Raw genomic sequence first — 25,327 nt, forward strand, 5'->3', positions numbered from 1 at the left:
AACTGGTCAAAAATGGCAACAATTTTCGCACAAAATTTTCAAAAAAAAAATCTGAATAAAACCATCAAAATTTAAGCTTTGGACCAGCTTTACAAATCACTTCCTCCTTTACTTGCCTGCTGAAATTAGAGTTCTGGGCTTTATGTTTCTCCTACTAGAGATGACAGGTGCTGCTAAGGCTAAACAGTGTATAGACTGCAACCCCCTGCTCTGCATTAGGTGCTAGTGATGTCATCAACTCATACAGGAAAAACGGATCCCTACATTAAACTATTACAACTAACAATCTTAAAACATAGATTTTTGAAACTGTCAAAGCAACACACACTGTTTTGATGACTTGGAATCACAGGACATTTAGTTCTTATTTAAAGAAAGGATCTTAGGTTTCACCCTTAAGAGCCTAGAATACCATCTGCACAGCTGCTGTCATCTGGCAATATAACCCCTTTCTTTGAAAATACCAGGAGCCCCTATACTGCCTGCCGGTGAGAAGCCTCAGGACATTCATTTCAATTAAAAATGTGGTGTTTTCTTCATTTGACATTTTCTGCCCTCTTTTCACTCTCTTATATGGTATGAAATCAAAGTGCTGGTGTTTGTGAAGATCACGCAGCTCTAAATTCACAAAAAAGACATGCCAAGGCCAACTCAGGATTTATGAATGACTGAAATAATTCCTTATCCTAACAATCCCAAAGGAACCTCACTAAACTTTTAAACATCACTGGGTCTACACTGAGGAGTAGTAGCCATTAAAGAGATAAACTAATCTGGACTCCTAATTACAGCAGATGAAAAAAGTGATAACTTGATGGTTTGATAGGATACTATCCATGATCACTGTCACTGGAGGAAAATGGAAGAAAAGAGAAGAAATATTAGTCTACTTATTAACTGTAACTAGAGGGCTCCAGCTAACTATTCAGTTAAATGTGTCAAATCTTCTATGATAAAATAGATTTGAATGCCTTCTGCAACTGAAGAAAACTAGGATACCTTGGTATCCTTGGAGGGAGAGAAGTTATTTAATAAAGCAAGTAAGGTGTCGGAGGTCCTAGACTTCAGAATAACTGGAAACAAGGTATTATTTGCCAATGGACATTGTGCCAAAAAAAAAATCAGTCCACTAAATGTATACTCCAAATTTTTACAGACAGGAGAGCTGAGTCACTGCTCCTCTAAATCCATAAAGCATTAAAGCCTCAAATCAGCAAAACCAAAAACACAAGTTTTGAATTAGGAAGATACAGTGAATTTAGAGGGTGTGACATTCTTAAGATACTGAAGGTGGAATTTATTATTTAAGGGGCTATTTTACCTAATTCCAGTAATTTCTCTTCCAGTCTGTGGTTTAGGCAATTTATTTCATAAATGTAAAAATCAAAAAAACAAAACCTACAATAAAACGATGACAAAATTCTTAAATTAAACATGCAAAAAAGTCAAGAAATGCAAAAGTCAAGTTCCCTACAATGTATGTTAACTCAGCAATACACTATGCTGTATTTTACCTGCTTGTGTTGTCAATTTATGCTTGTATATATATCTTTAGTGTGGCAGAGCTTACTGTTGTTGTGAGAACTTAACTTCTGAATTTCAAAACTTCTGAGTGGCAAAACAATCATTTTTGAACAAAGAGCAGGAATGATAAATTTTAGCCCAAACTAAGTGTTTGAGAAAATTATGAGCAACTGAAATGAGGGGTTTACTACAATACTATAATTCCCCAGACAAAGTGAAGTCTGATGAAAACAGATATACTGTTGACTATTCTGAATGGATATATATCACAACAGGAAAAATAGAGTGATCCTACTACTCAGGACATTAGAGTGGTAACAATCCCTTCTAAATTCGAACAATAATTCATTATCACAACTACTATTATATGTCTGTCTTAGCTGCTCACCCTTATTATAAAAATGTGTGTCACCCAATTAGGTATGGGCCTAAAAAAACAAGGTTACTTACCAGTAACTGATGTTCTTCGAGATGTGTTGCTCATGTCCGTTCCACTATAGGTGACTGCACACCTCCGTGCACGGTTCCCAGAATTTTTTTTCCCCTTAACAGATCCCATAAGGCTGGCTCCAGCGCTCCCTGGAGCCCTGCACACATGCCGCGGTATATGAGGCACTGCCGGCCCTACCCCCTCAGTCCCTTCTTTCTGCCAACTCTGGCAGCGGGGATGTGGGGTGGGTTGTGGAATGGACATGAGCAACACATCTCAAAGAACATCGGTTCCTGGAAAGTATCCTTGTTTTCTTCAAGTGCTTGCTCATGTCCATTCCACTATAGATGACTAACAAGCAATACCTTGGAGGTGAGTAGGAGTTACCAGTGAGCTGCCCTCAGCACCGCTCTGCCGAATCCCGCATCCTCTCTCGCCTGCTGGACAATGGCGTAGTGGGACTGGTAGGGCCACTTTTGCTGGGGCAGCCACCGCCAGCACATTAAAGAGGCTATCATCGGCCTCTTCTAACTCCTTCACCTTCAGCCCCAAGTTGGAGGCCACCCTCTTGAGCAGCTCCTGTTGCGCCCTGAAATCCTCCAGGGGTGCCATGTGATCCCAGGAGACTGCCTCGTCAGGTGAGGAGGAAGAGGACTGCTGAGGCGCGTCCTGCAGGTGCGCCCCCTCCTGGCGAAGGGTTGCACCCAGTGAGGATCCCTCCATGGGGTCCAACTCCTCGTCCGAGGAGTGTTGTCTATGGGCCCTCTCCTGTGCTGGAGGCACAGACCGCACCCCCGATGACAGGATAGATCGGGTGCCCTGGCCCTATCTGGATACCCCATGGGGCCCAATCAGGCCATTGCTGGGGCCATTGACCCTGGGGCCAACTCGGGGCTGACTGCGCCGCAGGCTGTGACACTTTGCGGGGGCATCGGCTCTCCCGTCAGCTGCTCCCCCTGGGAGACCCCGAGTCACTGGACCAGCGGAGGCGGACACATCCTTGGTCCTAGGCATCCTTCCGTGCCGGGGACCGCCCTCTCGACGCCTCCGACCTGAAGGACAACGAGGACTGCCTCCGTTGCCGTGAACAGTGCTGATGAACGAAGGTGTGCTCCAAACAGCTAGAAGTACCGGAACTGATGATTTCTGGTGCCGCTTGCCATGCTGCCCTGCAGACCCTTTCGGTGACCGGGTCGGCACCGCTCCAAGCTCCTGAGTGCCAAGCCAGACTCCGGCGACCAGGTTCTGCGTCATGGACTGTGTGGTGCCGGGTCCTCCGATGGCAACCGGGTTACGTGCCACCTTGGTGCGGGCGAACTTGGATGGGAGCTGTCCGAGCACCGCCTGGCAGACCTCAACGGGTGCAGCGTCCTGGCCTGTTCTCCCTCCGGTACCAGGGATTGATGTCAGCGCCAAGAGGGAGATTCCGCGCCCTGAGTCGAAGAAGGCCGGCTTGACGACACCACCTGGAGCAACTGCTGGGGGAGTGTCTCTGCTCTACCCCCGGTGGCTGTCCGGCAGGAGATCTTCCTCCCCGTTCCAGGGATCTCCACCTCCCTTTAGGGGGACCAACGTGGCTTTCCCCCGTGACACCAGCCCCTTCTTCCTCGGCGAGGGGGGGGAGGGGCCGGGGGCGGATGAGGCGTAGGCAAGGCCAACAAGCCTGTTGCCACCTGAAAAGCCTCCGGTGTCAACGGCGTCGGCAGGGGCACTCTCCCATTCCCAGGGGTCGGGGGAGGCTCCCTGACCAGAGATGCAGACACCAAAGAAGACTCAATGGGCCGGGTCCAGTGCATCTCCATACTCAGTCCTGCCCATAACGATGGCGCAGGGGAGTGTCCGTGCGCCACACGTTGCTTCTTCCTCTTCTGTACTGGTGATGGTGCGCGCTGCTGAGTCGAGGCCGGTGTCGGCGATGTTGCTCGGTGCCGAGTCAAGGCAGGTGCCAGCGGTGCGGTGCTGAGATGGAGCGGTCCGGCTCGGACGCCGGGCGGAGAGCTGCCTCCATCAGCAGGGCTTTTAACTGGATTTCTTGGCCATTCTGAGTCCTCAGTTTAAAAGCCCTGCAGATCTTGCACTTATCTTTTCTGTGTGCCTCCCCCAAGCACTTAAGACAGCAGTCGTGGGGGCTGCTAAATGGGAAGGCCTTCCTGGAGGAGGCATACGACTTGAATCCCAGTGACCAGGGCATAGCCCGCCCGCGATAAGTCCCCACAGGGATTGCCTTATCTCTAACTACTCTTTTTAACAACACTTAACTACTTAACTAACTAAACTACTTAGAATAACAAACAAGTTCAAAGAAGGGGAATAGTACTTGCTGAGAGCAAGGCTAGTTCCAGCAACCGTCATAGGCAGAAAGAAGGAACTGAGGGAGAGTCGGGCCGGCAGGGTCTCACATACCGCGGCATGTGCACAGGGCTCTAGGGGGTGCCGGAGCCGGCCCTGGCCCTACAGGGTCTGCTAAGGGGAAAAAAGTTCTAGGAACCGGGCACGGAGGCGTGCGTTCACATATAGTGGAATGGACACGAGCAAGCATTCGAAAAAGAAGTAGTTTGAATCTGAAATTAAATTTTGGGGAAATTAAGGGGATTATGGATCTTAAGCAAAACTCCACTTTTTCCTCTTCAGTTGAAAAGTAAAATTATAGATATAAATCTGTAGCCTCTCCCCCCCACCACACACACACACACACACACACACACACACACACACTGAAAGCGCCATAAACAGAACTAATTTTTGTTTTCCTTTATTCCTTAACTAAGGAAATATAGCTTACTTTAGTAAATAATTCAGATTTTAAAAGACCCAGTACTCTGACTGAAATCTGCAGCTATGCCTAGACTTCCTAGTCTATAGCAGGATAGATAAAAATCAATGATTTTTTTTAAAAATTAAAAAAAAAAAACAGATTTTTTAAATTTAAATAGTATTTTTTATTTTAAATCAATAAAATACTAAATTTCTCTCTCGTTTAAAAAATAGTTACAATTAAATCTCATCACAATAATGCTAAACCTATACTTACAGTCTCATAAAAATGAATTAAACCGTGAACAAAAATTCAACTGTCACGTGTGCAGTTTTGTCACAGACATTGCTGCAAACATGGCAAAGATGAGAAGATACTTAGAAGAAGAAACGGAAGGATGTTCCTTAACAACATATGGCTGCAGTGCCCATTTAATGCATCTTTTAGCCAAGGACTTGAGTACGTCTTCTCCAGGAATAAAAGAAAATGTTGCTGAAGTCACAAGATACTTCCCTAACAACCATTTTGCTTCAGCATCACTGAAGAGAGCAGGAGGATCCAACTAATTCTCCCTCAAGATGTTGGATAGAATTCTCTGGTTGATTGTTTGAACAATTTATTAAGAACTGGCCTATTCTTATAAAACTTTGTGAAGAAAACCATGATAAAATAGATGGAAATCTCTCATCCAAAGTATCTAACATTGGATTAAAGAGAAACGTAGAGGATATGCTCAGTATACTGAAGTCTATATCCATAGCCTTAAACAAACTTAAGAGAAATTGTTGCTGCATGGCTGATGCTGTCGAAATTTGGAAGGCACTTCAAGAGACATTGAAGAAAGAAATACCTCACCAGAAAGTTAAACTGCAGGCAATAAAGAAGCAAATGGATCAAGCACTAACTCTACCTTATTTTCTTGCGAACATTCTCGACCCCAGATATAAAGGTAGATACCTAACTTCTGAAGAAGATGTTGCTGCCTTGGCATGGGCATCTCAAAATTACTCCTCAGTTATGCCAGTCATAATAAATTTCAGGGCTGGAGTGGAACCATTTAAACAGTACATGTTTACTGATGATGTTTTGAACAAAGTCACTCCCCTGAATTGGTGGAAATAATTAGCCAGGCACTTTGAAACAGAGTTCCTTCAGTTGCTGAGCCAACTTTTCACAGCAGTAGCTTCCTCTGCAAGCAAAAAGAATATTTTCATCATTTGGTATTAGTCACTCAAAGCTAAGAAATCGACTGGGAGTTGAAAAAGCAGGAGAAGTCGTATTTCTATTTCAGTCTATGAATAAAAATGACAGTGGGAGTGGGGAACATGAGAGCTAGTTGTATAAATCTTAAGGACAGTGTGTGTTTAGTGTTGTGATTACTTGTCTGTTAGCGTTAATAAAATTTGAAAATTTAAAAAAAAATAAAAAAAAATAAGGACAGCCGTCAGCTGGCAACTCAGGAGACTGCTGCAATTCAAGTAACATTTAAGATTTAGTCTAATAAAATATAAGTGCTATTGTGTTTGTGTGTATGATTTAGTTCTTACCATTCCTAATGTACTGCTGCTGCATCCGCAGCTTGACACAGATAATGAGTATTATTCCTAAATTAATAAAAATCAAGTTATCTAAAAAATTACACAAAGTATATCCTCCTAGATGTTGTAAAATGCTGAACTGAGTTGTAAATTCACATGTTTTAGTGATCAGATTTGCACAATTGTTTAAGACATATGTGAAGAAGTATCAGTGGGAAACTTGATTTAAATTAATAATTTTTTCTTGGTGATTTAAATTGCGATTTAAATCAATCAACCCTGGTCTACAGGGATTCTTTGTTTTAAACTTCCTATAAATCATGGAAAGATTTCATGTCAGATGAGGAAGTTACACACTTGCAGTAACAATGGTTCTTCAAGATGTGTCCCCCTATGGGTGCTCCACTGTAGGTGTATCTGAGCCCGTTACACAGCCCAAAGTCGACAATTTGACATACTTACCTTTAAAAAGGAAACAATTCCAAGCTTATCATTCTAAGCACATAGACTCAATCTCACCTTTCCTCCCTCTGATTTTACACTACATTTTAGACCTCAAGAGGTCACAACACTCACTCAAGCTCCCTTAAGGTACATCTCACAATGATAATGTCCTTAAGGAAGCTATGGGTCAGCAGGTGAGCAAACGCTGAGTATCCATCTACTTATGCTAATGGTCCAGATAAGGAAGGGACAATTGCTCACTCAGTTCCAGGCCAAAGGCAGTGGAGAAGGAACTGAAGGGGGTTTGCCCATGCAGTGCTACATACCCTCAAAGCTGATCACGAGGGAGAAAGAGCGCATGTGCAGACTGGACGGATGCTATTAACAAAAATCTCCAATTAGAGGTGGAGGGGTGCAGATACACTCACACTGGAGCACCCATAGGGACACTTCTTGAGGAAGAATCTAAATTCAGGACTGTTATTGCTTATAAGGTTCCCCACCCACATTTTCAGTATTCTCTCTCTTAATCTCCCAAACAGTGTGTTTTACTCAAAGAAATTAGCTCTGCATTTGTACCAGTTACAGATTAACCAACCAGTGTCTGTAGGAAGCATACATTGTGTAGTCTGTTTCTCTATGAACAACATGCATTGCTGTGCTGTGTGCCAGTCAAACAGTACTTAGAGCAATCAGACAATTACTTACGAAAGCACCTTGGGCAAAACTAATCCTTACTCAAGCAGAAATGCCCCGTGGTCCCACTGTAAGGTTACATTTTAACAAAAAAGGGTAGAGTATGTTTCTTTTAATACACTTCCACTCAAAATCCAACACTGCTGCTGGCATGAATCTAGTCTTTCAGTAGCAATCATTTTCTACATATCCAAGTTCCTATATATATATGTGAACTGTATACATTTCTGTGTGTGAGAGAGAGAACATCTTAGAAAGTTTAGCAATTTTTTATATACAAAAGAACTCCTTAGATAAAGGAAAATGAAGAAAACAAGGTACAGAACGGAACAGAGCTGTTTCACTTGCTGTACTATGCTATATGTTACCAACAACTGCTGGTATTTATTTATTTATTTGTTTTTTATTTCACTGAATTCACATATAGCTATAGGAGGGGCCTGGCTGAATTTGTTTGTATCAACTTCTGTAATAGCTCTATCAAACAATAAAACCAGTGGGCCAGCAGGAACTCAGTGTTGCATGGTGAAGGAAAGAAGTATGGATTGCTGGCAAGACTAAAAAACCACCACAGATTACCTAGTCAAATGTTTGCATCACACAGGATGCTCCACTACATTATAATTTATCTCTGTCTTATTTAACTTATACTTGGCCATTACTATTAGGGGTTCCTTTTGGTAGTCTGTTGCAATGCCTAATAGCTCTGCTTATATTGTATGTAAAACAATCATATTTAACATATAACCATTTATGTAGCAAGGAAGAATTCTAAAAGTCATCCACAAACTACAAAGGAACACACACACTGAACATTTTATTTACTGAGGAAAAAGAAACAGTATATAGAAGACATCAAAATATAATATAAAACCTTTTTTTATCCTTGCCTATGGGCATGTAGCAGAGGAAGCAGTTAGTAAAATACTGAGTGTTTGAACATATACTATCATTTTCTTACTTTGATAAACATAATTCCATTTAAAAGATTTTCTCTGGGGACAGCAGTGTTAGCCATAATAAATATAGTCCTCCATCTCAAACACAGCATTGTAATATTGATTCTTTAAAAAAGTCCAGATGACATTCTAAATGCTTTTTTTCTATTTACTGTGACAGAAGTATTACTTTTTTATGGACTGGAGTTTCTTACATTTGATTTCAAGCTGTAAGTAGTATAGAATTTATAGGAGCTACAGAAAGTTGCAACTGCAAGGACAGAGACCACAAGCTGGAAAGAGAATGCCAGGGGTATTACTAGTGTCTGAAAAAGCAGGTTCTCCTTCAGTCTAAGTGAATTTTTGTTTATGGCCCGTGACTTTTACTAAAAATAACCATGACAAAATCTTAACCTTAATAAGAAGTTAGGATATACACATCTCAGATCAAAGTGGCCAGAATTATGCACAAGTCAAGAACCTTTACTTTGATGCCCAGAGCAAAGAATTACCAAGAGCAAATTAAAAATAAGATTATATACTGGAAAATAATTTTTTTTAAATGTAGATGTTCATGGAAGACTGAATACCAAGGAGTTAAATGTGCTGTACAAAGTATCCCCTCTGTAAAAGTTATAACAACAATCCAGTAATGTACCAATATTGATAGTAGAGCTGGGCATAATTTTTCAGAGAAATTTATTTGCCAAAAAAATGCATTTCAGGTTAACCGAAATTATTCATAAATTCATGTCATAAATTCATGTCAAGTTCACCTAATAGTTTTGAATGAACCAAAAGAGTCAAACTGTTTCGTAACGTTGAAGCAAAATGTTTCAACTTGAAAATGTTAATTTAGATTTTCAGGCATTTTGACAAAAGCAACTGAAAGGAGGACTAGATCCACAAAATGGCCAAAGAAAGACGTAGCAGCTCCCTAAGCTTTAGTCCAGTGATTAAGGCGCACGCATGGGATGCAGGAGGCCTGGGTTCAATTCCTTCCTCTGTCTTATGTGAGGGATGAATTTGAACGCAGGTCTCCCATACTACAAGGAAGCGCCGTAGCTCCTAGAGTAGGGGTCATTCTCTCTCTCTCTGGTCCAATGGCTATTCATTATATTCATGAATGACTCTGAATTGCCACTATAAGTGACAATGATGTTTTGTTTCAATTCAAGATTTTTTCGTTTTCCATTCACTGAAAATTTTTGAAAAAAATCATAGTTCAACTCAAACCTAATTTTTGTTTATTTTGTTTTTGGAATAGTCAATAAATAAAAAAAAAAAATTTGTTCACCCAGCTCTAATTGATAGTACTCTATGGCATGTCACATCTTCCTTTCTTCCTTCAGTGATGGGGGCAGAAGTAGAGAAAGAAGGCTAACAGCCATTAGAGGAGGGGCTTCATGTTGATCAGACACCTATTAGTCATAGGTGAACATGAAGAAAGGGTTCTTGAATGAGCTCTTGGTGAGAATTCCAGTTCCTGCAACTCCTAGCTTCTGGGAAAGGGTGGGTGCTAGGATTCCTCCCTGGTTTTTGTCCTTCGACTTCACTGGAGGACCCATCTCTAGCCTGTAGATTTAGTTCTCTAGTCGGCAGGTAACTGGTAATTTCCACTTCCAACCTCAATACAGTGATTAGATATAAAAACCAAATCAATTCACATCTGGGAGATCTAACTTTATAAGAAGTATTCAATAATAATTCACTTATTCCATACTCCATTACTCTGAGATGAAGAGAACCAAACCCATAAGGAGAATGTTCATCTATATATGCTAAAATAAATGCCGGTTTAAAAAATGGCTATTTGAAGCACTTCAGTTCAGAGAAGCCACAAATGCATATAAGAAATCAAGACGAGTTTTTTTCCCTGGGTTTCAGATCTCAGTTTGGTTACAATATTGGCTGAACCAACATCAAAAATTCCAGTTTAATACTACTGTAGTTCAGTAGCCAATAGCAACTAAATCTGAGTAACTGATTACATTTCTCAAAGAAACTGGAAGCTGGCAAACACGTGAGGGGGGCAATCAGCCAAACCAACCATTAATGCTGGGAACAGTATAAATCATCAAATGGAATCTGAGTATTTCACACTTCATTTTGGAGGCCATAAGCCTTTTACAGCTTCTCTTATAAACACTGAATATTCGTGATCTATCAAATTATCAAAAGGTCTGATGGAGCCAATGGCTGCAGAATTCCTCTCTCTGTTTGACCTCGGTAGTACCCCACTTTTGTTTTCAAAGTATCAGTTCTGAAATTAAAGAGTTCCTGTGTTAATGTACACATTAATTCACAACTCTTAAATTCATACGTTTTTAACTAAGTTTAATCATGTATAACTAAAAATGCCACCTCTGATTTTTCTCCATATATACCGTTCACCACTATATACAGCTCAGAGCAGCAGTAATATTGCTTTTCTATGACATACCATGTGTCTGGTTTTCATTTGATAAATCTTATCCACATTTAACAGCATTGCAGTCCAAAGGAACAATCATACAATTTTAATGAAAGGCTTGTAAAAATAGCAATGAAATTCGTGCCATGGACAGATTTAATTACTAATATTAGGCATATTATATAAACAGTATTATACAAGCCTTTTGCACATCTGTGTCACAGCAGCAGGGAAGCAGAAAAGGTGGTGAGACAGAAGGTGTTGAAACTCTGTAGGTTGTTGACAAGCTGAAGGCCACTGCCATTTGACATTCACACTCCACTGCTCCATCAAGCATGCATTCTCCTCTACACTGAAACTTTAGGATTAATGGGTTAACTTTGCATTTGTAATTGAGAGGTAATTGTCTTCCCAACACGTTTTACAAATGGGATGGACTACCACAATTTTAAGGAGCAGTTACAATTGCCATTTTAAATTCAGGATTCCACAGGTCAGTTATGTTTTGTCAACCTGTTTAGGCTATAAAATATATCTTCATAAAGATATCTTCATACATTGTTTTGAAGACAGCTATATCATCAGTGAAGGGTGCGCACGAGTACGAGTGCGCACGCATGCATGCATATAAAGCATTTGGGGGTTCTCAAAGATTAGTTCAGATTGTGATTAAACATATATATTAAACATTTTGTATCATCAACAATAACAAAATAAAACATAAAATATAGCAACTTCCTAGGGTACCATATGAGATTTACCTTCTTTAAAGGAAGGTAACATTTGGTGTGTCATATTTTTTTGATTCTGTATAACTTAAAGGTTCGCATGGCTACCACAGAGGTATGTAGTAATATATACCTGTACCTAACAGTTACCTGAAATTAGCTTTTAAGACTCAGGTTTGAAAGTTCTTCAAAATTTGTTATAGAATCAAACAGTGACCTCTTCCAAAACAGGTGTGTACAAAACGCTTAATTATAAACAATATTCCAAGACTGTGCCTCTGCATATACATATGTAAGGCACAGAAAAGCAAATGTATTTAAATGTCAAGAAATAAATGTGACAAAGTATCATAAAAGCATTTGAAGAAGTTTCTGCCTTCATCAGCACTTCATCAGTTATCTTTTCCTCTGCTACATTTTTCAAACTGTTCAAATGGTAAATTCTGCATTATGCTGATGTGTGGAGATGCAATGGGATAAATTTCACTGTAGTACACCTCATACAATCTTACTGAAGTCAACAGGACGGCATGGGATGTAACTCAAAGTAGTATAGACTAGCCATGCAGTCGGAGGTGTCCCTAGTGTATGCTGAATCGGGGCGACTGTCCCAGCTCCCACTCTTTGAGGAGCATACTGGGGGGGACATGCCCTCAGGTGCCATACTGGAGGGGGGCGCCAGCTGGGCCCACGTGGGAGAGGGGCGGGGGAAAGAGGTGGGGCCAAGGAGGCCGCGGCGCTGCTTGAGGCCAGGGACCATGGGCCAGACCAGCGAGGAGATGGGGGCCCAGCCTGCCGAAGCTGGGAGCAAGTCCAGGCTTGGGCCAACACAAGACAGTGTGAGTTGCCCTGAGCCTCGCATCCCCCTACGGACGGTCCTGCATCCAGTACCAGACAAAATAGATGACACTCTTTCTTAAAATAACAACCAAGTGATACTACTTTTATGTAAACAGAAAAAGTCAATCAGTGTAGAAAATAATTAACCATATAGCTACAAATATATATTTTTGAGAGGAAAGGATGGAATGCAATAGGAAAGAGAAATTTCACTCATTAAGTACCTGAAAGCAAAAAGTATAGAACAGTATAATAAGAAAATTCCAGAGTTTCCCAGGGATTTAAATCTGTCTACAGCTGAAAGTGTGAGAAAACTATTTCAAACCGTCACAGCATGACGGATTATTGCAATATTATTACTTATTCAAGTGTGTCTGCGTTTTTGTATAACTTCTGGGCAAGAGAAAGTTTGTCCGTTTTATATCTGAAAGCAGGTTATTTGAAGATTATCTTTTTTAACTCAGGAGACTAAAATGACTTCAAAAAGTGCGTGTGTGTAAATTGTTTGGCTTACGCTTCCTTTGTGTTGACAGTACTTTACCACTTACATTGCACAGTGATTTCCTCATGATGTTATAAATTCAGTCCTATGTGGGTGCCAGCTGATCTGAGGTTTGTTTCATATATACAGCATTTATACTATCGAAAGATGCAATTACATTAGTCATGGGGACTACTGCATTCTGTTAGGGCTTTTTGTACATTTTACTCATGAAAGTACTTAACTTGCAATCCCACATGTTTAAAAAAAAAAAAAAAAAAAACAAATCTGAAAGTGACAAATCAGATGATTTTTACAAGTCAGATTCGTATCATAGGCAACTCCTATCACAGTAGATGGGTGAGGGAACCTTCCCATCTCCCACACTCCAGTAGAAGATCTATGTAAAAGTAAATTGGGGGAGTTACCATGCATAACTGGACAAGTAAAACTAGAAAAGCCAGTAGTCAAGAAAGCAAGCAAGAAAAAAAAGGAAGCCTGAAAATTCAAATGTAAACTTCCACTTGAAAAACCTCAGTGTTAACTATAGAAATATAGATTAATTTATAGATTTTAAAACCAGAAGTGGCCATTGTGATCATCTAATCTAACCTCCTGCCTAACACAGACCACAGCAATTCCTTTAGGTAATGCCTGCTTCAAGTCCAATACCTGTCGTTGAACTAGAGAACATCTTTTGTAAATCAAGACTGGATGTTTTTCTAATTTCCAGTGATTCAGAATCCAACACAGTTCTTTATAATTTGTTCCGGTAGTTAATTATCCTCACTGCTAAAAATCTGCACATTATTTCTAACACACAACCTTAAAGGGACACTATCAATTTAATAACCACCACAGCTCTTTCTGAAATGTTTAAACTATTATTCTTACGGTAACACAGTTTACCGTAATTGAAAGATCCAAGAAAATATTTCTGTTCTTTCAGTTTACTTTGTGTATTTGACAGCACTTTATTTATAGTCAGTACAATACCGGCAGAGGGACTCAGGTCAAAATACTTCTAACTCAAATAAATTGACATAACACTTTTTGGTACCCCTTTAATTTTGCCTTCCCACTTTCCATCCCCAAATCAAGAGATAACTGTATACCACAAAAATTCAACATACAACCTCTGGTTTTGTAATTCCTAAACAGTAAATATCATTGGTGCCATAAGGAAAATGGCTTTGTGCAGTTGGCTGAGAGATCAATGGGAAATATCATTATTTATTTGTTTATAGTAATGCCTTCTATATGCTGGACATTTTACAGACAGCCAAAAAGTCAAGCAAATACAGTCCTAAGGATGTGATGACTGGAGGAAGGCATATAAGCAAATACAGGTTAGAGAGAAAATGGGAAACAATAAATATACTAAGGTCATACTAAGTGTAGGAGGCCAAGTGGAAGAAGGTACTGAGAGGCTTATAAAAGAGGCTGAGAAACAAGCAGACAAAGGTGAAATGACTGGCAAGGCAGAGGGGGGGAAGATGCAATGAAAACCCTGAATAGGATATTTTGCAGTAGAAATTAAAATTACAATTAATCAAAATTTGGTTAATAATTTGACATTCTTGAATCCTTTTTATTTTGCTCTTTACAAACATTCATCAGAGGAAATTTTGGTTGCTGTGAATGTTTGTGGAAAACAAATTACAGGCCTGCAACCAAGATCTGTTTAGCAACAAAATGAAATCTGTTTTGGTGGAAGTAGGTTCTCTGCATTTCCGAGTCAATGGGTTCAAAGAAAACAAAAATTAATTTTAAATCTTACCCCAGCCTACAGTATTATAACAGCTAACTTTTCTAGCAGAGATACACCTGCAAGGCTGGATTCACATTAGCTGGGAAGGAAAATACCTTAATCACGTTGGCCTAGCTCTTCCTAACTTTATCAACTGCTCCTGCCACTTTACCTGAGAGAATCACAGATCAAGCTCTCTCTCGGTTTATTAGAATTATATTCAAGTGTCCAGGAAATGGATTCAATACATATGACTATGGTAACTATTCACACAGCATTCTAGCCATCAATAAATACAGTTTAAAGAACATAAACCAAAATCTGTTTGCTTAGAACACTTACTAATAATTAATATGGAACAAATTCATTAAAAAAACTAGTCTGCTTACAAACAATTTGCAAATGAAAAGAGGATAAAGTACATAAAATAAATTGTTGGTTGTGAATAGCTCACCCAATGCTACTGGAACTGATCGATTCCACGTATAACCCAACCCACGGGCAGATCACAGGGGTATAATGTAGCCTCACTACTGCTGCTCTGAATTGGAATAGGAAAACATATACATGCAAATTTCCTTTTTTCAGAGTGGCACAGTCCACAGACACTACAACATCAGTCTTCAGTGAGTCTTCAGCTTGCTCATATCTTCGGTGGTAGAACACAGACCTGTCAATCAATGGCTCAGGGAGATTCTCTATTATTAAAACCTGCTAGATCAGATGACCACTATGGTGAAAACTGTGTCCTCCTAACTGGAAAAAAATAATAAAACCTGATTAGGATGTAATCCATATTAGAAGGTAAAACATTAACAGCTTGTAACTCAATGTGTTTTCTGTAGTCCCAAAACCAGCTGAAGAGGGACACACACATCCATGAGTCAGAGCTGCCTGCAGTCTGACCACACATTACAGGATCTGTGGACCTTACTAAGTTGAATAGCAGTTACAGCTCCTCCAGACCCTCTATACAAGCTTTTGGGCCATTAATTTGTGCATGCATCTATCCTGTGCGCCTCTTCTGGATATGCCAGTGTGGATAAGAATTAGCGCTTGTGAAAAATTTCCATCAAAACTGCTTTTCCATGAAAAAACTGGATCGTCTAAACCATATTTTGTGAAAAGAGCCTGCTTTCTGTGAAAATTTCAATTTTTCATTAAAAAATGGGATGTCTGAAATCCAAAATGTTTCTAGTCATAAACCAAAGTGTTTCAATTCTGAAATGCTGCTGCAGTAGCTCAGTCTCATGGTCCCGTTCTCCTCTATGGACTAGGTTCCCATCACTAAGGCTATAATGATATATATATATATATATATATATATGATATGATATATACCCACAACACAGCAAAGAAAAACTGAGGCTGAAAAAGCCTTGCCAATTAAAATGGATTCACTGTGCATAATACCACCACCTACTTCTTATATAGCACTTTTCCATCAGCAGATCTCAAAGCACTTTATAAAAGAGATCAGAATCATTATCCCCATTTTAGATGGGGAAACTGAAACAAAACACAGGGAAATAGACTCGTAGACTTCAAAGTCAGAAGGGACCACTATGATCATCTAGTGATCCATGAATTCTTCAGTCCAGTCCACCTCCCTAACTAATTCTCTTACTTTTTAAAGCTAGCCCTTTTGAAATCAAAGACTCTATTCACAGATATATTTTTGTGTATCCTTCCATTTAGTGTGAAGTGAATTAGCTCATGGCCACTCGAACCAAGGCCATCTCCTACAACCAGTTCTCTTCTATGAGGTCCTCACTACTCAACAATACCAAATCTAAAATGGCATCCCAGCAACTATTGGTCTAGCAACTATTTGGTGAAGGAATCCGTCAGCTATCACACCCAGGAAAATCTGGGCCCTATTATTAGTAGCACTTGTCCTCCAATCTATATCTGGGAAGTTAAAGTCTCCCATAATCACACAATTCCCACTAGTATTTACATCATTAAAAACATTAAAGAGGTCTGTATTGATATCCAAATCGGATACCAGTGGTCTGTAGCACACCCCGAGGACTATCCTAGGGGAAGCTCTAGTACAGTGGTTCCCAACCTTTCTGGCTCGAGGGCCACAGATATGATTTTTACAACCCTGAAGGGCCATCAGTCTCCAGCAGCAGCCCCCCCTCATCTCCCCACTGCTGCCAGCAGGAAGGAGTTCAGCGAGGAGGAACTCCCATCCCCCTGGCTGCAGCAGGGAAACTGTGCACTCCACCTGAGTCCCTAGACAATGGCTCCCTTCTGCAGCCAGAGGAACGGAGGATCAGTGCTCCCCTCCCTCTGACTCCAGGAGGGACCCTGCACCTAGGGACCCAGGCAGAGTGCTTTTGCTCTCTGCTGGAGCCGGGGGAGGGGAGCATTGGGCTGATCTCCAGTCCCCTGGGCTGCAGCAAGGTGCGTGCACCAGCAATTCACTCCGCCCGGGGTACTTAGGCAGCGGCTCCCTTCTGCAGCCAGCGGGAGGGGAGCCATGGGCCACTCTGAAAGACCCCATGGGCCAAAAGTGACCTGCAGGCCACGGGTTGGAACCACTGCTCTAGCAGCTTTCTTTCCCAATGTGATTTTCACCCAGACAGACTCTGTCTTACCCATTCCATCACTTCTAATTCCTTTACAGTCTACCTCATCATTAGGGATAAGACTTTATCATGGAGGTCACAGATTCCGTGACTTTCAGGGACCTCCTTGAAATTAGTCTTTTCAGCTTCCACCCTGTGTCTCGGACGCAAGGCAGAAGTTTTCAGCTTCTGGTGGCTGCGGAGCTCTCAGGGGGCCACAACGGGAATCCCCAGCTCCGAGCTCGTGGGCTGGTGGCAGAGATCCCGCGGTTCCGAGCCCCGGGCAGCCGCAGCGATCCTGCTCCGCTGCTGTCAGCAGGGGAGGGTGGCAGGGGCCGGCGGCTCTGAGCCGCCGTGGTTGGCGGGTGACAGGGGTGGGCGGCTGGGGCCTCACAGCAGGGGGACCCACCAGCACCAAGTTACCACAGGGGAACCCCAGAGCTTGATGCCCCAAGCCATGGGGAGCGGAGGAACTGTGGAGTTCCAGGGTCCTTCCGCTGCTCTGAGGTCCCTGTACCACTGGCAGTGGCTCTGAGCTCCAGGTCTCAAATGCCATGGAGGACCCCACAGCTCCCAGTCGCTGCAGGTGGCGGGGGAATTACTCCACCATGTTTCTGTTAACCCTATGTCATCTGGCTTCACTTCCTGCACCAGTAGCTCTAGTTCCTCCATTTTGTTACCCAGGCTCCTCGCATTGGTGTACAAACATCTTAGTTTTTGCTTTTGGCTTTGCTTACATTCCTTACCCCATTTGGCACAGTCATTCTATCGCCAGTATCGCCTATTAGACTGGTATCTGCACTACCCTTCCTCTTAATGTCCATTCTCCTACCTACTGCTGTATCCTTTCTTACTTCATTTTCCTCCCTCTCAATGTTAATAACTTGCCCAAAATCACCAGGAACAGAACACAGGTCTCTTGAGCCCCAGTCCAGTGCTCTATCAGCTTTGCCACGCTGCCTCCAAAATGATAGATTCATAGATTAAAAAGACCACTGTAATCATCTAATCTGACTTCCTCCATAACACAGGCCATAGAACTTCTCTAAATTGATAACTGTTTGAACTAGAGTATGTCTTTTAGAAAAACATCCAATCTTGATTTAATATTTACCAGTGATAGAGAATCCACCACAACCCTTGGTAAATTGTTCCAGTGATTAATTACCTTCACTGTTCCTATCACAACTTGAAGTATAATGGGAAAATGTACATACGCGAGTTTAAGGAGGTTATCAAGATTACCTCAGACGAAGGTGACATTTCAGAATGTTACAGAAATAAGAAAGCCAGTGCCAGTGTTTCAAAGCAGTTTTTTTCCCCCCAACTAGGGTTGAAATTATATTCTTGAGTCAGAAGGCTTTGCAGCCCCAGTGGATAATTTCTGTTGAATAGAGTTATTAATAAGTTATTAGTAAGACTAACAATTTCTTGACTTAGTTTATTTCATAGCTAAAAAAACCCTGCCACCACACAAACACACACCCTACGATGCTACAGTCTTACCCTTTGAATACCAATTTACCATGCACTGAAACAGATACTCCCAAATAATAAAGAAACTGCTTTTATCCCATACTTTGTTTCATGAGAACATGAGTACAAATAATAATGTTTTATTAGAAGAGAAACTTGAACTCCAGGTGGAATGTATTTATTTTTCAAAAGCACTTTTCATTTTGATTAACTTTCTTTTAGCCTGTTGAGATAATTGATCAATACTACACAGGGATTAAAATTAGCACAGGTGGTGGTTATGTGATTCAAAGAGAATTGATCCTCAAACGGAAAATATATTACATTAGTGTGTGTGAGAGTGTGTACACACACACACACACACACACACACACACACACACACACACACACACACACACACACACACACACACACACACACACAATATAGTAGTATAGTATAAGATATACACATACACTAGCTCTGACTTTAAAATAACCACAAAAGAATAAACTACAAATGATGCTGAAGGATGAAGTCTTTATTTTTTCTGTATTTTAAACCTATTTTGTATCTTAACAGAATTTTAAAGATAGGGGATTTTTTTTAATTTCATACCACACGAATATACAACCTCTGACACACACATATACAATTTCAGACATGTATATACATGCAATTGTCCATAGGTGCAAACAAACCAGAAATAATTATACACACACACACACACACACACACACACACACCCTCAGCCAACTGCACTCTTGCTCAAATTAGTCAACCTTGTTTTTGTTTTTTAAGCAGCAGCAAGGCTATGAAAGGTCAGGATTGAGGTGCACTGATACTGTTCAAGAGGGAAACTTGAAAAAGGCCCGTGTAAACAATGTCTGATTCCAGCTAATGTTAATGGTTCTCAATATCAAATAATGTTACATTCAGTCTAAGATTTTTAAAAAAGTTTAAAAAAGGAAAACACTTTTGTATTTTAGTATAATATATATCAATAACATACAATAATTTTCAGCACTAGATCTGCATGGTTTTAAAGCTTTCTGAGAGGTATAAGGAAACCAGATGAGCAGAGACTATTTTACTGCCAATACACAAATCTGTTCAAAATCCTGGCTTATTTTCTTTGCCAATTTTATACTTCTACAGCTGGATCACAACTTCCTTACACTCAAGAGGTCAGGAGCTATTTGAAAAGAAATGTATGCTATAACTAAGCTTTGTCTCAGCTGGCCATGACTAATATAAACCATTTGAATTTCCCCATTTCCCAACTCCCAACCTTTCCCCCAAAAAATCTAACTAGCATGTTGCTAATCCCCGATTTGTTGCAGTACTTTGTTTAACTGATTTTAAAGACACATGTAAGCAAGTCACACAAGATATAAAGAATTCATTCTGTGCTTAAGGCTCATGGCCAGGCCTCTTTTCAAAGGCAAGAGAAAAAAACCCTACCATTATAGAAACGGAGCTATCCTGCCTGTGATGGGGTTTACAGACCCCAGGCTAAGGTAAAAGGAGTGGTGGAACAGTATTGGGTTAAGAAGGCCCCATCCCTCAGCAGCTTCTCACTGTGGAGGAGCTAGTTAGAACGGAGATCTGGCAGACTAGAAGTGGGGGAGCATAGAGGAGAGACTGGCTTTAGCTGCGAGGCAGAGCAATCTACAGAGGAAAGACCAGGACTGTGAGTAAGACTCTGCCAGGATCCCTCTTCCCCTTGACTAAACGAGGGGGATAGTGGGGGAACTGAACTCTGAGCGAGAGTGTTGTGTTGTGTCTGGATCTTCTGCCATAAAAGATCTCTCCCTGATACAGGGTGAATTCAACTCCAGCTTTGGAGTTTAAGCAGCTGTGGCTGCTTACAACATGGCTTCTTCAGCCTCAAGGCTTCTCAGACAGTTACCCAGGAGGTGTTGCTTCCAAACAGTTCTCTCCAGGAAACAGTATGCTGCCTGAAAGCATCTGCTAACACTTTCATATTGTTATGGAAGCATCCCTCCCACCCTACCCCCCAGCTGAAGCCCTGAACTACTGAGACCATGTAAGCAAACGGTTGAGGCCACACCCCAGACTGAAGGGAAAAGAGGGAAGGTCAGAGTGTGGATGGAGAGCCTGGGTCCCCCCGTCCTTCCCTTGGCCTCCTGTGAAATCTTGGAGGAGTCCGAGGAAGCAACCAACTGTGGTTTGGCTGCCAGGCCCCGAGACTGCCCAGAAGAGCTGTCTCTAGGCTCAGAGAGACGGTTTGGCTATGCCATGACCACTAAGCATGCTGGTCCCCAAGCAAAGCTCACTACAAAGTGGTGGAGAATGTGGGCAATGTAAAAAAGGGGGGGTGAACGAAAGATGGATCTGGGCAAGATACTGAAACAGGTGATGGGTCTGCTGCTGCCATTGTTGCTGCTTGTCCGATTGCTCCAGCAGTTGGCCACTCAGCAACAGCAGCAAGCCTTCCAGAAGCAGCAACAACTCAACAGGGAACTAGAAGCTCAACGAAGAGACCAAAGGTGCAGCAGAGGGCCCCGTTGTTTCACCCCTAGGGTACACTGGGGAGTTGGTGCCAGCCTAGGCTTGGCCCTGAGGCCTCTACTGAAGCTAATAAAAATGGGGTTGGGGATACCCCAGAGGTGTTCCTAGTAAACTTTGACAGGGTGGCTAAGGCAGCTTGCTGGCCCATAGGGGAGCTGGGCCACTCTGCTAGTGCCCTTCTTGGCCCAGGCTGCACCCGGAGGTCTCAGTACAATGGCTGCACAAACTACCCTTGACTTAAGACACTTATCCTAGACTCCTTTGATATTTCGACAATGACATACCACCAGCAATATCAGAGGAAAGGTCCACCCCTAAAGCACGACAACAGGTGGCAGCCCAGTGTCTAAGAGAACATTGCTGGTGATGATTCCAGAACAATGAAAAAGTCAGGAGCCCAAGTAACTGAAAGAATTGTCCTAAAACAGGTCACACAGATTCTCCAAGAGGGAGGACGGGAGTGGGAGATGCATCACTATCCTGAAACTGTCTCCAAGGCCATAACCTTGGCAGTGAATTACCAGTTCCCCAAAAAGTCCATGGCAATCCCACCTCAACCAACCCAGGCAATGGAATGGTAAGTGAGAAAAGGAAGGGCGTGCAAAAGAAAAGGGCTATCTGGGCCCAGCAAGGATAGGGTGCAGATCAAGAGTGGCAGATGGGAAGGCACCACTGCCGGAATCAGAGCTTAAGAAGTGTGGGAGACCTGGGGGACAGCCCCTCCATGAAGCCAGCAGGAGATCAGATGGGGCCTCCTTGGCAAGAGGGGCTTGTTCCGCATGGGGAGACCCAGGATACTTCCACCATGACTGCCTGTACATTGACTGCCTTTAGAGACCACAAGGGATGGCCAAATCCATGGCCCATAAGAGGGTGCCAACTAAAATATTAATGGCCGCACAGGTCAATGGCATGGAGGTACAAGGATTGACTGACTTGGGGTTCTGCAAGATGCTGGTGAGGAAAAACATGACAAGGCATGAACAATTCCCATTGGCACCATCTATTTGCAATGCATCCATGGGGGATGTGTGCCCTTATCCCATGAAGAAGATGCAGCTGAGGGTGCAGGACCACGATGATGAAATCTGTATGTGAGTAGCCCCAAACCTGGCATATCTGGTGATAGTCGCGTGAGACTAGAAGTTTTTTAAAGACCTGATGGGGTCTGCGAACAGGCAGTCCATGGGAGGGACAGACGATGAGGCCAGAAACAGTGAGACAGCAAGACTTAGTAGGCAAAGGGGAGGAGGAAGACCCAGAAGAAGGAACATTGGCCGCTGTGCATGACACCTTGACTGGGATGGGATAGCTTTCCCCAAGGGGCCAAACAACAGGAAAAATTAAGTGAGCCTGCAGCAACCAACATCGATTTTACTGAAGTACAAAGAAACAACCCAACATTGGGATGAGCCTACGAACAGCTTACCTGGGTCAACGTTGAGGTGGTGGAATCTTGATTCCTGAAAAATAGCTGCACTTCAAGATAGAGAGACAATATAGAGAACAGAGAAGGACCACCAGACAGAGGTAAAATGCAACTGCTTGTCCCAAAGTACCACTGCAGGGAAACATTATGCCTGGCACATGCCATATTACATGGGGGACATCTTGGTCGGGAGAAAACTATCAATCGAGTGTCACTTCATTTCTATTAGCCTTGGCAGTCTTTTCTGAAGTTTCAGGACAGACTTAGCTAACGTTCCTTTATACAGTGAAGGAAAGAGGGAAAAAGGTGAGAGAACTTTTGATCATTGATGAGACAAGTGGAGAACAGTACAGAAGGAACTGCTATGGAGGAACAAGCTATGTTTCACTTTGGGGTGGTCGCAGAGTCCATAGTCAGTGACAAAACCCTGTAGTGTTGGTACCTAAACAGGGTGGGTCAACCAGATTCTGCGTAGACTTCCAGCAGGTGAGTGTGGGTGTATAAATTTGATGCCTGTCTGATGTCAAGGGTTGATAAATTGTTAAAGAGATTAGAGGCTGCCAGGTATAGCATCATCCTCAGCTTAACCAGAGGTTACTAGCAGATTCCCTGGACCTTGGAATCCTGAAAAAAGATGGCCTTCTACATGCTATTTGGACTGTACCAATTTAAGACGATGCCATTTGGCCTACAAGGTATGGCAGCCACCTTCCAAAGGCTGATGAACAAGATTCTTTGGCCTCATGATCAATACGCAGCTCCATACATTGATGACAGTCATCTATAGCCAAGTCCTGGAATGAGCATTTAAAACATGTCACAGTGATCTTGCAGGCCCTCAAAAGAATCAGACTTACAGCTGAACCTGCCAAGTGTCAGCCAGCTAATAGAGAGGTGATGTACCTAGGGTATACAGAGGAGAGGGGGCATCTGTGACCCTTAGCAGGAAAGGTCAAAGCTCTGGCAGAATGCCCTGAACCTACCATGAAGAGACAGCTGGGACTGTCAAGCTATTATAGGTGGCTTATTTTCGATTTTGCCATGATTGCAGCCCTGCTGACACACCTGATGAAAGATGCACACCCCCAAGATTGTCCAAAGGTCTTGGGACTGCGCCACAGACTTCAAGAAATTAAAAGATAAGCTGACTCAGGAACCTGTCCTGTTCCACCCAATTTTTCTAAACCTTCTGAGCTGCAGACAGATGCCTCAGTTGTTAGCCAGGGGGCTGCGCTGTCTCAAGAGGTGGAGAGAGAAGAACACCCAATCCTTTACCTCAGCCGGAAAGTGTTCCTTCAGGAAGTGGCACACTCAGTGATAGAGAAGGAGGCCTTGGCAATAAACTGAGCCACTGCAGACTCTGCTCTTACTTATATGGACAACCATTCCATCCCCGACGGATCATGCATCCCTCTAGTGGCTGAATGCCACTAAAGACCATAATCTGCAGATTACACACTGGTATCATTCACTATAGCCATAGAATTTTGCATACTGCATCGAGCAGGATGTGACCACAAGAATGGACCTTCTTTTCATAGGATAGAAGAGACCCATCTGCATATACATGAGGAGGAGTGTGTGAGATGGGCTTTCAGCAAGGACCCAGTATAGAGAGGGCCCAGGTCCCCCATCCTTCCCTCTTCCCCGGGCCTCCTGAGAGATCCCAAAGGACTCCAAAGAGGCAATGAACTGTAGCTTGGCAACCAATCCCCCAGACTGCCCACAAAAGTCACCTCAAGGCTCAGAGAGACTGTTTGGCCACAGCCTGATCACTAGACTGTTAGCCCCTAAGCGAAGCTCACTACACTTTCCCAAAAATCCACTGACCGTGAAAGACAATCCAATTAAGTAGATGTTTTTATGCCATAACTACTTTCCTGGGATCTTGTAACTCTCCAATCTGAGGCTCCAAAAATAAGCATTCAAATTTTTTTTTGAAATTGAGGGGGTACTTGTAACAGACTTACCAGTGAGTTACACTATCACATACACAATATTAAATATTTACAATACAGGAGTGCTCAGAGGGTCCATTATACAAGATGCTGTATAAACATACATGAATACAATCCCTGTTTCAAAAGATTTTGAAATCCAAGGCCTCAATCCCATAAACTGTTCTACACAAGTGGACTTGTGTATCTGCACAGAATCCCAATTACTTCAATCGGTCACTGCACAGGTATACAGTAGCAATGCAGAGCTCATTAGAGAATTGGGGTCTAAGAAGTAAAGTAATATGAAATCCTAAATCGAAATTAAGACAACACACCACATACTTGTGCTTCTGTTAATTTGTCTGTTTGAGAAAGAGAAAGGCTTCCATTAACCAGTCCTGGGAATTTTGAACTTTCTTTTATACATCTTAATTAGATTAGCAGGGAGGTTTTTTTCCTAAACTATCCTGTACGCGACTCATGTCTTTATTACAGCTCCTATCTAAATGGTTGCAATGAACAGAGTTTACTGCACAAGCAGAAGGAACAGTGTATGAAAGATCTTTTCTATATGCTAAAACATTTTACCTTTAGAATACAGTTATGAACAAGTTGTGCTCACTATATCTGTACTGGTTTATGCTGCTGACCACAACTTGGCCCTCAATGTCTTATCCAACTTGATCTGTTCAGTACCGTGTTCAAACAAATTCTGTAGCACAGAAAAGTCCAAAGAGAAACTAAAGAACATGAAGTAAACCGGAGACTGATTATTCACATATAAAATTGTGAAAAAGTCTTCAAGTCCCTGCCAAAACTAATGAATATATTTTTTTACCCAACTGGCCATATA

The 25,327-nt window shown here is 42.1% G+C and overlaps 1 protein-coding gene across 6 annotated transcripts in view; it reads right to left on the reverse strand.

The window, feature by feature from the left end:
* Window positions 1-25,327, reverse strand: part of FAM110B (family with sequence similarity 110 member B) — a 183,640-nt gene that overhangs the window by 132,820 nt on the left and 25,493 nt on the right. Inside the window, exon 1 of one of the 6 annotated variants that reach the window (XM_067553741.1) lies at window positions 14,992-15,056. The exons of the other annotated variants lie outside the window; for them this stretch is intronic. The gene's annotated coding sequence lies outside the window, so the exon portion shown is untranslated. Of the gene's footprint in view, window positions 1-14,991; window positions 15,057-25,327 lie in introns of those variants that run through there. 6 annotated transcript variants of the gene reach the window in all.

Source organism: Emydura macquarii, unplaced genomic scaffold (assembly GCF_026122565.2).
Source record: "Emydura macquarii macquarii isolate MOO-44397 ecotype Brisbane River unplaced genomic scaffold, CSIRO-AGI_Emac_v2 contig_1477, whole genome shotgun sequence".
NCBI classification, from domain to species: domain Eukaryota; kingdom Metazoa; phylum Chordata; order Testudines; family Chelidae; genus Emydura; species Emydura macquarii.